The 12945-nt window shown below is 36.3% G+C and overlaps 2 protein-coding genes across 3 annotated transcripts in view; one reads left to right on the top strand and one right to left on the bottom strand.

Annotated features, from left to right (window-relative positions):
* Positions 1–12945, bottom strand: part of LOC134820849 (vasculin-like protein 1) — a 632099-nt gene that overhangs the window by 98857 nt on the left and 520297 nt on the right. The window lies entirely within an intron of this gene.
* The window catches only part of LOC134820851 (leukocyte surface antigen CD53-like), a 34968-nt gene continuing 27294 nt past the window's right edge, over positions 5272–12945 (top strand). For both annotated transcript variants that reach the window (XM_063831489.1, XM_063831488.1), the window contains exon 1: positions 5272–5275. The gene's annotated coding sequence lies outside the window, so the exon portion shown is untranslated. The remainder of the gene's footprint in view (positions 5276–12945) is intronic.

The following is a 12945-nucleotide window of genomic DNA, read 5'->3' as shown; positions in this document are numbered from 1 at the left end:
GGATTTCAACGCGCGGTGTTTTGCTGTATGCTACGTCAGAATTTCACAACTAGCTCACATTTACCCTCATGACGCTATCACAATGCTGGCAAGCATTACCGTCGCCCTTATATTCACAATACTATTTACCCCCTATACTAGTATATCCCCTTTATTGTTTTCCAGGCATTAAGACTCATCGAAAGTAGTTCAGCAGGTAAATTTAAGTTCAAAACATTCTAATTCAATGTTAAAGATGACAGGAATAAGAAATAGTTATGTGGAGGTTTTTAAGAAATTTGCGCAAAATACGCGCCAGCATGTTATACGAAATTAGGTAAAAAACCCAAAATCGCCATATTCAGGTGCCTTAAAAACCATGTTAAAATTGAGTTAGAGATCTGAAACTTTGCACGGCGTCTAGACCTTGTCCAAATCGACTGTAAAAAAATTGCATGTTTCAGGAGTATCGGGAAGTGGGTTTTCTGGAACCCCTGTTTTACAACAGATTGTCGTGAAGTATATATATATATATATATATATAGACGCTTTTGAAGTCAATTGTAGCCTACATTTAAGTGTCCGTAGATTCAAAAGTATAAAAGATACAGTCATTTCGAACCACAGGTTTTAAAGATAATTGTTTATACTTTAGTTTACATTATATCAAAAAATAATTTATCTTCATCATCATCACTTGATGACGTCATCAAATTAGGTGTTTTTAAAACTTGATTTTTGACAAAGTAACAACTTTTCAAATCGATTTTAAACCATTAAGGAGTAATTTTATTCAAAACTTGAGGACATTTTCATCTTAGATAATTGTTCAAGCATTCTGAAAATCTACCGGAATAGTTTCTTACTTTGCTCTTTCATAAAGATATTCGCTATTGAAGTAAGTGCTTTTTTGAAGAATAATTTTATAAAAACACAAAAGTTGTGAATTAGTATTCTCTGGTGTTGGGCCATCCCTTGGGTTTTGGAGCTCAATTTTGCTTTTTAAAGGTCTAAATTGTGTTATAGGCTAGTTTTAAAGTTGAAAATCAAAAAGTTGCACACGTGGGGACACGCCCAGTTTGATAGAAAATTGCTAAAATTACTGAAAATTGCTGTTTTCACCATTTTTTCCTTTTCACCCTTTTGAAAAAAGGCAATAGTGAAAGGTTACGAATGGAGGTTTTTGCAGAAAAACGTGGATTTTGGAGAACGAGATAGGTGGGTTTAAATATGTCGTGTGTTCGTTCGTTACCATGCAACGAAAAAGTTGGGCGCGCGCGAGGATTGCTTGCGGAGATGTGATGTATAGATAGCCTGTGATCTATGAATGCGCGGCGCGACAGTGTATATGATGCATGTAATGTATAATATTACTATTAGGTAATACACCCAATTTGTACGTGGCACGCGTAGTGTATTGATGTGTACACGAGTATAGTTTACCTTTGCTGATAATTTCTTGAATTACAGATACAAGTTAAGTTCTACGGCAATTGAACTGAATTTCAAGTGTTTCCCGTATTTGATGCATAATTGATCAATATTATTATCATGAAGATTGAAGTGAGCTGATTGGAGCTTATAGTTATACTGTGATCTATGAATGCGCGGCGCGACTGTGTATATGATGCATGTAATGTATAATATTACTATTAGGTAATACACCCAATTTGTACGTGGCACGCGTAGTGTATTGATGTGTACACGAGTATAGTTTACCTTTGCTGATGATTTCTTGAATTACAGATACAAGTTAAGTTCTACGGCAATTGAACTGAATTTCAAGTGTTTCCCGTATTTGATGCATAATTGATCAATATTATTATCATGAAGATTGAAGTGAGCTGATTGGAGCTTATAGTTATACTTAAATTTATAGTAAATGTGAAATGGAAATCTAGCGTCCGCCAAAACGAAACAACGGGCGCAATTCTTGTTATCAACTTTGGAGTCTCGTTGTGATCCAAGTTCTATATGAAATCTTCTGAAACTTTGCATGCTTATTAAACTATATATAAAATACTGCTATGCAAAAATTTACGGTGATTCAATATTGTATCCGCACGCAACGTCCGCTCAAAGTTTGCACGTGCGAAAGGTGAGAATTTTGCTCATTCGTGATTTCGAATAAAATCTGCTTTCCTACGATATTTAAATGGCATTATATATGAATTTAATGCCAACTTGAATAAGTAAAAAGTGCCATATTCAGTCAGGTAAAATTTCGAAATTGATGAAATTACCTCCTAATTATTAATATAAATATTAATGAAGTTATGAGTTTACATTTCGGCTTTGTAAATTATCTTGACATTATAATCAAAAAGAGATGATATTTGACCAAAACCCATAATCATGGGTAGAGTGTACCGCTGCCAGTGTCTCTCTTTTCCAAACAAAAGGAAATGATATTAATTTGAATAACCGTCCGAAAATGCAAATTGATACCGAGAATGAAATCGGTCGCTCGCTTTTTCCAATCAATAAGCTTTATATTACAATTCGTAAGCCGTGATCGAGTAAGCCGGTACACTCTACCCATGATTATGGGTTTTGGTCAAATATACCTATATATATTTATAACTTTGGTTGTGATTGAAATTTTTTGATGCGGTAAAAAGTATCGTTTTGGGGCTATATGATGAAGAGAAATTAAAACATAACTGATGTTTAAAATTTCCTCGAACAAAGCTTTCGACTAGCGGCGGGTTTCTAGTGCATTAACATATATATTCAGGGATGCTTTGCCAGTCAATTGTAGCCTGTATTTAATTGTCCATAGATTCAAAAGTATAAAAGATACAGCCATTTCCGACCACAGGTCTTGAAAATAATTGTTTACACTTTAGTTTACATTGTATAAACAAATTATTTGACGTCATGAACACCCCTTGATGACGTCATCAAGTTAACCGTTTTTAAAACTTGATTTTTGACAAAGTAATAACTTTTAAAAATGATTTTACACCATTAAAAAGTAATTTTATTCAAAATCTGAGGAAATTTTTACCTTAGATAATTGTTCAAGCATTCTGAAAATCTACCGGAAAGTTTTTCTAGCTTGCTCCTTCATAAAGATATTCGTCATTGAAATTTGTGCTTTTTTGAAGAATTATTTTATAAAAACGTCAATTTTGCGATTTAGTATTCTCTGGTGTTGGGCCATGCCTTGGGTTGTGGAGCTCAGTTCTGCTTCCTATAGATATAAATTGTGCATTAGGCTAGTTTTAAAGTTAAAAATCGAAAAGTTGCACACGTGGGGACACGCCCAAATTGATAGAAAATTGTTAAAATCACTGAAAATTGCTGTTTTCGTCATTTTCTGTCAACTTTAGAGTGCCGTTGTGATAACAGTTCTTCTTGAAATACTTTGAAACTTTGCATGCTTATCAAGCTATATATACAACAATTACATGCAAAATTTTACGGCGATTCAATATTGGATGCGCACGCAACGTCCGCTCAAAGTTTGCACGTGCGAAAGGTGAGAATTTTGCTCATTTGTGATTTCCAACAAATTCTGCTTTGCCACGACAGTTTAATGTCATTATAAATGAATTTAATGCCAACTTGAATGAGTATTAAGTGGCATATTCAGTCAGTGATCGACCGATATGCTTACTTAAACACAAGGAAATGTTTTTAAAGGAAAAATTTCGAAATTGTTGAAACTTCCTCCTTATTAATGAAGATATCAGTTTATATTTCGACTTTATAAAGTACCCTGACATTATAATCAAAAAGAGATGATATTTGACCAAAACCCATAATCATGGGTAGAGTGGACCGCTGCCAGTGTCTCTCTTTCCCAAACAAAAGGAAATGATATTAATTTGATTGACCGTTCTCAAATGCAAAATGATACCGAGAATGAAATCGGTCGCTCGCTTTTCCCATTCATTTACAATTGTAATAGATTAAGAAGAACTACCCAAAGGCAGCTGTACTCAGCAATAAAGATTCAATAAACTTCAGCTAATTCAATAAGTAATAACTACCACCCTTACCCCGAAATACTAGGTATCGACCCGAACGCAACCCAAAGAGATTTTTACAGCATCTGATTGATGTACCTAATCAATCGAAACTTATTACAATTCGTAAGCCGTGAATGAATGGGAAAAGCGAGCGACCGATTTCATTCTCGGTATCATTTTGCATTTGAGAACGGTCAATCAAATTAATATCATTTCCTTTTGTTTGGGAAAGAGAGACACTGGCAGCGGTCCACTCTACCCATGATTATGGGTTTTGGTCAAATACTCAATATAAATGTAGCAGATTTGCAGTGTTGTCATTATTCATTAATATCTCAATCGGGGAAGGGACATTTTAACTAGTTATAGTTAATTAATTAATTATAATTAGTTAAATTAACGCTCTCAATATGCCCATCAATCACTCGTTCCCCAAGTCTGATTGTGACATCTCCGTCAGCAATCATACGCTGAGCAAAGTGAATTATAGCCTAGATTGATTATACCTACGGGCTAATCTTCGTAGAGAATTGCTTATTGGATAGACACATACAAAATTGTAATTCTTTACTCTAGCATTGGGACTCTTTTTCAAATCAAAGGTTGTATGGTGAAATGTGAATACTCAATGATATCACTAAAAAGCTAACTGACCATGGCAATAACATCCGTTTTCGCTTTGCACGACCACACTATCTCATAACCTATATCTCCGAACGGATTTGGAAATACACAGACGAAAGTATGACTCTCCCCGCTATATACAACATTTTGGAGAGAGCTCATTCTCAAAGGAGCTGATGTGATAACTGTCAGTACCGCTGGTTCAGATTCGAACTCAAAACCGGCAGGGCAAAAATCGTCAGCTTGTCGTACAACACATTTGTAGGAACCAGCGCTGTCCTCTTTAATATCAAGCTCTATCTTTGAGACCATATCAGAAGAGATTGAACTGCTTTTAAGTGGCTCGTAATCTTGACCTTTTATCATTGCTTTATCGTTCTTGGACCTGGGTTACATAGGCCATGGTCACTTGTGATGATAAGGTATATCAATTATCAAGTACACACTGGAACATTACTAATACTGCTGCGTTTGAAATCAAAAATATTACTCTTACGTATTTTAATTTGACCAGAGAGATAAAAAAAGTCCGACAACATTGAAAAAAAATGCTGAAAAATGAATGCCTCTTCTCACCATTCCAGGGATCTTGCACCAGCTTTAACAGTGCAAGTAAGAGTGAGAGATGCTTGGACAATGAGATGAGGATCCAGTTTTCCTTCCGATGTCTCCATAACAGCCTCTGAAATAATTTGTCCAGCAATACTGTAGACTGATAATAATAACAATTCTATTGTTCTAGAAACCCTCTAGAGAACTTAAACAGGAATTTTTTTAATCGAAATCTTTCAAATCGATCAATTACATACAAATTTACACAATGAATGAACAAATAACAAATAATATCCGGTCAAATGCTCCCTTCTACAAAGTTAACAAAACCACATTCATTTAACGAACTTCTACAAAGTTAACAAAACCACATTCATTTAACGAACTTACTTCGAGCAGTTAGCCTCTGCACAGCAGAAACAGTAGTTCCTCCGTTGATATTGAAACTACACCGATACAAGCCACTCTCAGCATCTGTTACACTCGCTATTGTGTAACTCCCTATCTGGCTCCCAACAGAGTACCCATCTGACCCTGCTGTAAAGTCTGACAGTTCTCCCGGAACTTCAGAACCGTCTGGCAGGGTGAAGGAAACTGAAGTTGCTGCTCCGGTACCATGGTAAGTACAGGTCAGGGTTTTACTGGTTTCAGTTAGGCAGTCCACAAACACACATTCCTCGTTAGTGACCCGGGCGTACTTAACATTCACTGTTGTCTCCGTGTTGTATCCGTCTGTGAATATAAAAGTGCATTTATACGTTCCCTCGTCGGAAAAGGCAAAGTTCTTGATAGTGAGGTTGCTGAAGTAATTAACACTTTTATCCAGGATCTTAGTGTTGGTGTTGTGCATCTTAACAGTGTTATCCATTTCTATATCAGCACCATCCTTACTCCACTTTATCTGCGAGGGAGCTTTGTCCCCCTGGGACCGACATCTGGCTGTCAGTCGGTCTCCAGATACCACTATGTAACTCTCCACACTACCCTGAGTGTCGATCAGATTGGCTCTTCGGGCTATTACCTCCATTTCGGCTTCAAGGTTATCTCCGTCACAGAAAATAAGGACACATTTGTATTCACCAGCATGGTGTTCGGGGTTGACGTTGGTGAGGGTTAGTTTGTATTCTTGTTTGTGGTTCTCAAGTGAGCTCTCGCTGATGGTTATATCATCTTCCGCCTCGTCCTCCAACTCTTGACCTGATCAGAAACTAGTCGTGATCTTACAGTTATTGTTATTGCAGAAATAAATCTTAGGGTAAACAAAGTAGATAATTGTAAAACGAAGTAAATAATTAAAAAACGGGAATCAATACTTTGATTCCCGTTCCTGTTGGCTGATGAAATAACAACGAAATACAGATTTTGAACTAATTACAACAGTACAAATCTATTACATTTATTGGGGATGTTTTAATGGTTCGCCCGAGGATGTCACATCTTGTTTTGAGTATGGAGTCTATGTGGATATAATTTGATAGATTAGTTCTGCATTTGGTCGTTTCATTATTTCTAAATGAAATAGTTTCCAAATTTTTACACCAGATTAGCTCACCTTCGTGGTACCACTCCATGGTACCTGATGTTGTACCCTCAAGGTTACAGGTGATCCCTATTGTACCGTCCACACTGTTAACAGTTTCTAATGGTGTTGTTAACGCTGAAATTAACGGTTTTAAAGCACTGAGTAAGATTAAGTCTTTTTAGTATATTTTGTGATTGGCTCCAAGTTTATGAATGTTTGATCAGAATACAAAGTTAACACTGTATGAAAAGGTTCCAAAATTAAATTTAAGAGTAACCATCATCAAACAATCACTCTATCGTTCTCACATCGAATGGCGACCGCCATTGTTGCCTCAGGGTTAAAACTATCTGTGGACCATTTACAGGTGTAGTCTCCACTATCAGTCACTTCCATGGTATCCACTGCTATGACACTAGTTTTAGACTTGGACTTGGATTCAAAGTCTCCGGTTCTAATGGTATACTTGTCATCAGAGTCTTCCAGTAGGTTGCTTGAACCGTCTGATGATTCCTGAAATGTATTTTAGTGTGAGCTACTTATACAGTACCATCAGGTCGCTTTGGGGTAACAAATTTCCTGGACAACTCTGATCTTACAGAAGTAATGGCAGTTAAATGAGATATAAAAATGTTTTTATGAATTAAACTGGTTCAGTTCACTGGAACATCGGAAGCAGGCATTTCGAAGATAGCTTAGGATTTGGTTTGGTTTGGTTTGGTTTGGTTTCAAGAGCTTATACTTGCCACGTATGTCCAGGTTCATTATAATAATGCAGGACTTCTAGGCAATGAGCTTGGTTGTGGGACACACTCAACTAGGGAAGTTGAGAGGCCTCAATCAAGTCTCATTAAAGAGATATCAACAGAGTGTGAACCACTGCCAGACTTACCTTTGATTAGAGTTTGCCAGGCTCTATAAGTGTGGCAGATAGTGTCTTCTTTGTCCTATCCTTTGTATATATATATATATAAATAGGTAGTTGTGATAAATAGTACTGCTCAGTACCGTAATTATAAAACCATTATCTGAAAACTTGTCTCAACATAGAAGATCTAAATGACATGAGGTCTAAACTGGGTCGATTAAAAGTGAGCTACAGATTAGCGGCTGGGAAAAACAAAGAGATGGAGATTAGTGATTAATACAGCTTAGGATACAAGGATACGAAAATAATAATTACTTAGAATTCACAATAGTCATAATCCTGGAAATGATTTAATTAGAATTTAAATCATTTAGAAACCATCCTCACCAAAATTATCTTAAACAATAATCTCAGAATGTGTGTGTGTCTGTCTGTCTGTCTACGTGTAATTTCCGAGCAGCTTAATCAAAAAACGGTAAGAGTTATGGGACTGGTTTTTGCGGTATAGTTTCAAAAAAACTCTGACGAAGCCAAATCATAAAGGATTTGTAAATCGGTCGGTGGTAAGTGGTTTTGTACCACAAATGTGACATTAACACATTAAATGGCTCTCTTTTTCTCCCTCCTCACTCTCTCTCCCATTACTGCATATATAGCTGCATAAGTAGCGTTGGTACATGAATCATAATTAGGTTAAGCCAGGTAAAATTCGCTGTCATGTAATACTATAAGCTTATTACTTATTAGGGAGGGGGCACTCATTGGGGTCTGTTTGGACTGCAGAGAGAGTTCATACTTTCATACGACAAAGTTATGCGTGTTTTCAAATATAATAGGCGGGTGTGGTGCGGAGTTAACAAGGGTTAATTTCTAAAACGATTTAGATCAAAATGGAAAGCGGTTCAAGACGGGAGTGATGAGGTGTAATATAGTCGGTGAACGGACCTTATGATCATGGAATGTGGTGCCTAATAATGACTTAATTATCCACGAGAAAGAACTGATTATGAGATTATGTTAAATAAAATACTATTGGATACGTGAGGGCACTCCAAATAGAATTGCTCACCTAATGCGGGGTTCGACTCAGCGGGTAAATACTCCAACCCTTTTTAACTGCGGCAGTGAAATCCCGGCCGAAGGCCTGGTTACACTAGTAGTTCTATAATTTATTCCCTATAATATATAATATATATATATATATACTATGATCTAATCTATCTTTCTTGTCTCAGAGGTTAATGTTACACAATGAATATTATTACTTTATTATAGGTAATGTATACCCGAGGAAGGGAAGTAAAGTAAGAAAGTATGAAAAGTACCACAACGAATTAATATACCCTACTCTATAACCCACATCTATAAACAGTGAGTAACCATGGTGAGTAACCATGGTGATTGGTGAGTAACCATGGTAACATGGTCAATGGTATTGACAAACACGGGCTCATGGTAGCTAGATGGTGCTAGACGGTGCTAAGCTTGATCTAGACTGGGCGCAACTGTCCGGCAGCCCTCTTTTCAAGTGCTTATTACCTGATACCACTCCACTTTAGTTGGATCCTCCATACCGTTCTACTCACACGAGAAGCGGAACCAGCGCACACATAACGAGAATATGACATCTGATAGTTTTTCTTCGTTGGTTAAATGATACCAACATTTTTGTTAGAATAGCTATCCTAAAATTAAAATCACGAACATATTGGGGAATAAATTGTAAAATGGTTTTGGTCCAGTACTGAAAGTAAATAATTACGTTAATATAGTGTAAAAAAAGATATGAAGGGTAGAAAATGATTTACAGTAACTAACTTACATAGCTTATTAAGAGTTGTTACAAGGTTTAGTGGCTGATCGTTCTCAACAAACACAACCGAGCATGTGTACGTCTCCTCCTCACCCACACCCAAGTCCTTGATAGTCAATGTGTGGGTGTGGACCGCACCATTTGTACTCTTCTTGATTATTGTCTGAACGGGCTGAATTAACGAAACGTCCTGCTGTGCCCATTTAAAATCGCGTTAGTCCTGTCATGACTATTTATAGCAAAAAATTAAGTTATTTTTAAATAAGTGAGGGCGAGGCCCATTGGCTGTTAAATGTCATAAATGTAGTAATAAATAAAACATGATTAAAATATAAAATGCTATATCATCCTCATCCCAACATCAAGAACACACATATCAAACCTGGTCAGTAACATTAGAGACAGTCTCCCCCTCCTCATCTGACCACGTGACCGAGTGAGGTGCAGTGTCTCCCCACACTAAACAAATAACCACACCGTCACTGTACACTCTCCTCTCCATGGAGGCTCCGATAGCGTTCACGTCGCACGTGGTCACTATCGTTTTACCTTGAGGGGGATTTGTTTTAAAACATGTAAAAAATACGAAAAGTTTGTTTTAGCAAATAACAGGAGCTTTCAAAATACACGTGTAAATCGTCTTAAGGTTTACCGTGTTCTCCGCTCCAAGTTGCACGACACTGGAGAAGGTTGTTCAGGGTGGGATTGTTGGTTGTGAGTTCCAGTTTGCTGGCTTTTGTGGTGGTTGAGATGCTGTCGGATTCCTCTGTAATATCCACGTAGGAGAACGTGTCGTCTATCTCTGTTTGCCCTGTTCATGAAATTTATTGTGTCATTGTTTGTAGACAAATTAATTTTAGGACTTCAGGCTATGTTGTTAAACAAAATTCGATGGGAAGATAGTGATTTGCGTCACCGGTTAGAAAAAAATCATTAATTTTCCATTGATTCAATTTTACTGAAGGAATGAATGCTACATAACATTATTCCCCTTTTGCTTTTGTATTGTCACTGATCATCACCAGCTATCAGGCGATACATGCCCTATCTTAGCAGTTTAATCGAACGAACCAAGTCTCCAGGAAAGCGTAAGTAAATCCTTGTTTCCTCCAGAGGCAGAGCACAAGAAGGTTGAACCAAAGTCTCTATCACGTAACGTTATTGACGAAGTAAGGGACTGAGTAAATTCTGAAATGAAATGTTGGAGCTTTAAACATTTTGAAGACTTTAGAAATCATTCGGAAACACGAAAATACCTTATCGGACGTTATTTGACCAGATATTGCGTGAAAAGACATTATTTTGAACAGCCACGGACATTAAAATGAATGCTCGAAGGCATTCATTTAATGTATGTATTTAATTTAACTACCTTGTCGAACTTAATTTTAACATGATCAGTAGGGTATAGATAAGGGTTCTGTATAGAGGCGAGCACATTTAATTGAATCATCGTAATTGAATGAACTAAGGCAATGTTAATTGAATCATACACTCGTAATTGAATGAACTAAGGCAATGTTAATTGAATCATACACTAGTAATTGAATAATGTGATACTATCTGACAAAGTTAATTGATTCATACACTAGTAATTGAATAATGTGATACTAGCTGGCATTGTTAATTGATTCATACACTAGTAATTGAACAATGTGATACTAGCTGACAAAGTTAATTGATTCATACACTAGTAATTGAATAATGTGATACTAGCTGGCATTGTTAATTGATTCATACACTAGTAATTGAACAATGTGATACTAGCTATCCAATATGAACGGATAACGCCTGTCACGTGACTTGTAAGGGTGTTTGATACTCTTCTTATCAAATTATTAATGTTATTGTTTACGTCACGTGATTTGCAAGTGTAGATGAAGTTCTGTACGTGATCAAATTAATGTTATCGTTTACGTGTTGATGATTATATTTGTTACATTGAAGTTGAGTAGTGAATGAGACACGTGATTTTAGAGATAAAACACCATGTACTTTGAGTTAACCTGTGTTGACGCAACGAATTAACATACTTAAGTAGATTCTGCAAAGTTGCACTGTATTTGATATACTAACGTTCTGTAGCTCTAGATCTAACTCTCACCGAGTTGTAATACTGTGTTAACGTAGTGATGACACGTGACCATACAGTGTTCTGCAAAAACAAAATATATGTATTCTGTAATTGAATAGCAGTGAATTGCTGTCAAATAGTGCTTCTGCTTCCTTTATTTCGTCTGCAAGTTGGCTCTCGTTTAAGCTGACCATCTTTGACAGTAGATACTTTCATTTAGACAAATAAAACAGGTATAGAGATCTTACAAATGAATTAAACAATTGGTGAAACTACATTATATAAATATAACATGATCGATTCGAATATAAGTTTCTGAAATGATGTCAGAACATATTATACCTACAACTAAGGTTTTTCTTTCTGGATGGCAAGGATGCCAGCAACGGTGCCTCTCAAAGTCTCAATTTAGAAAGCGGGTCTTGAAAAAGTTGACCTCTACTTGATAAAAGCAGATCTTACCCATGTCAAAATGAATATATGCAGTGAAATGTGATATTTTGAAGTCAAACATGACTTTTGGCATTCATTTTTTGTCACGGCAAAGGTGTCATAAAATTCGTGTTTAATACCACTTTAATGAAATATATTTGCCATTGACTTGATATTGGGTGCATAGCAAGCGATTTACAGCAACAATAGAAAATGGGAGGTCCTATTCTAAAAGTCACAGCATCCTTGGGTGGGTCTAGTCAGTCAGCACCCCTGGGTGGGCCTGTAACATTCCAAAAAGAAAAAACCTTACCTAAAACACTCAATTCAAAATATATTTACTAAAGTCCAAAGAACTTATTTCTAGCTGAATCAGTATTCTTTCTTTTAGATGTAGGGTTGACATAGACTGACACTGAGTCACTATCCATGTCGCTTGCTACGTCGTTATCCGAATCTGAAATCCTGTTAGATAATTTGATTGTGTTCAGCTGAGTAGATGCTGTTTCATTTATTTCATCGTTATCAGCTATAAGTTTTTGAAACTGTCTTAGCACTTTATCATGTTTATTGATTGTCCATTCCATTTCTTCGTAGAAATCTCGTAGCTGATAAATGGCTGTTTGTAAATTCTCAATAGACACATCGTGGTTATCTATATCATTTGGATCATGATCATGGATAAGAGGGTTTTCCGATGGTATACTGCATTGTATTTGTTCGTCAATATTTTCCGCTTCCGAATTGCTGCTAGATAAACTTGACGCATAAGGATGCACTCTGTAACGATGACTAGCCAAGCTTGAGGACGTTTTGTAACTTTTGTTGCACTTCCGACATTGGTGTTTTCGTGATTCCAATTCCATATGTTAATGATTCGTCAAAACTTGCTGACTTTTTTTTGGCAAAACTAGTTAAATGCAGGCAATGTATGCTCTTGCTAGCAATTAAAACAGATCAATTTTGTATAAGATTCGTTGTATTTATAGCTTTTAAAAAGATGTTATCCAAGAAAACAGATAATAACACAACATCACAATATTATATGATCATAATATAGTCGTCATATGATCATCAAATGATTTTCCTACTCAACAATTTTGA

The sequence above is a fragment of the Bolinopsis microptera genome, chromosome 9, assembly GCF_026151205.1.
Source record: "Bolinopsis microptera isolate Bmic1 chromosome 9, MBARI_Bmic_1.0, whole genome shotgun sequence".
In the NCBI taxonomy this organism is placed as follows: Eukaryota; Metazoa; Ctenophora; class Tentaculata; order Lobata; family Bolinopsidae; genus Bolinopsis; species Bolinopsis microptera.
Note: the sequence above shows the minus strand (reverse complement) of the source record. Positions and strands in the feature narration are given on the sequence as shown.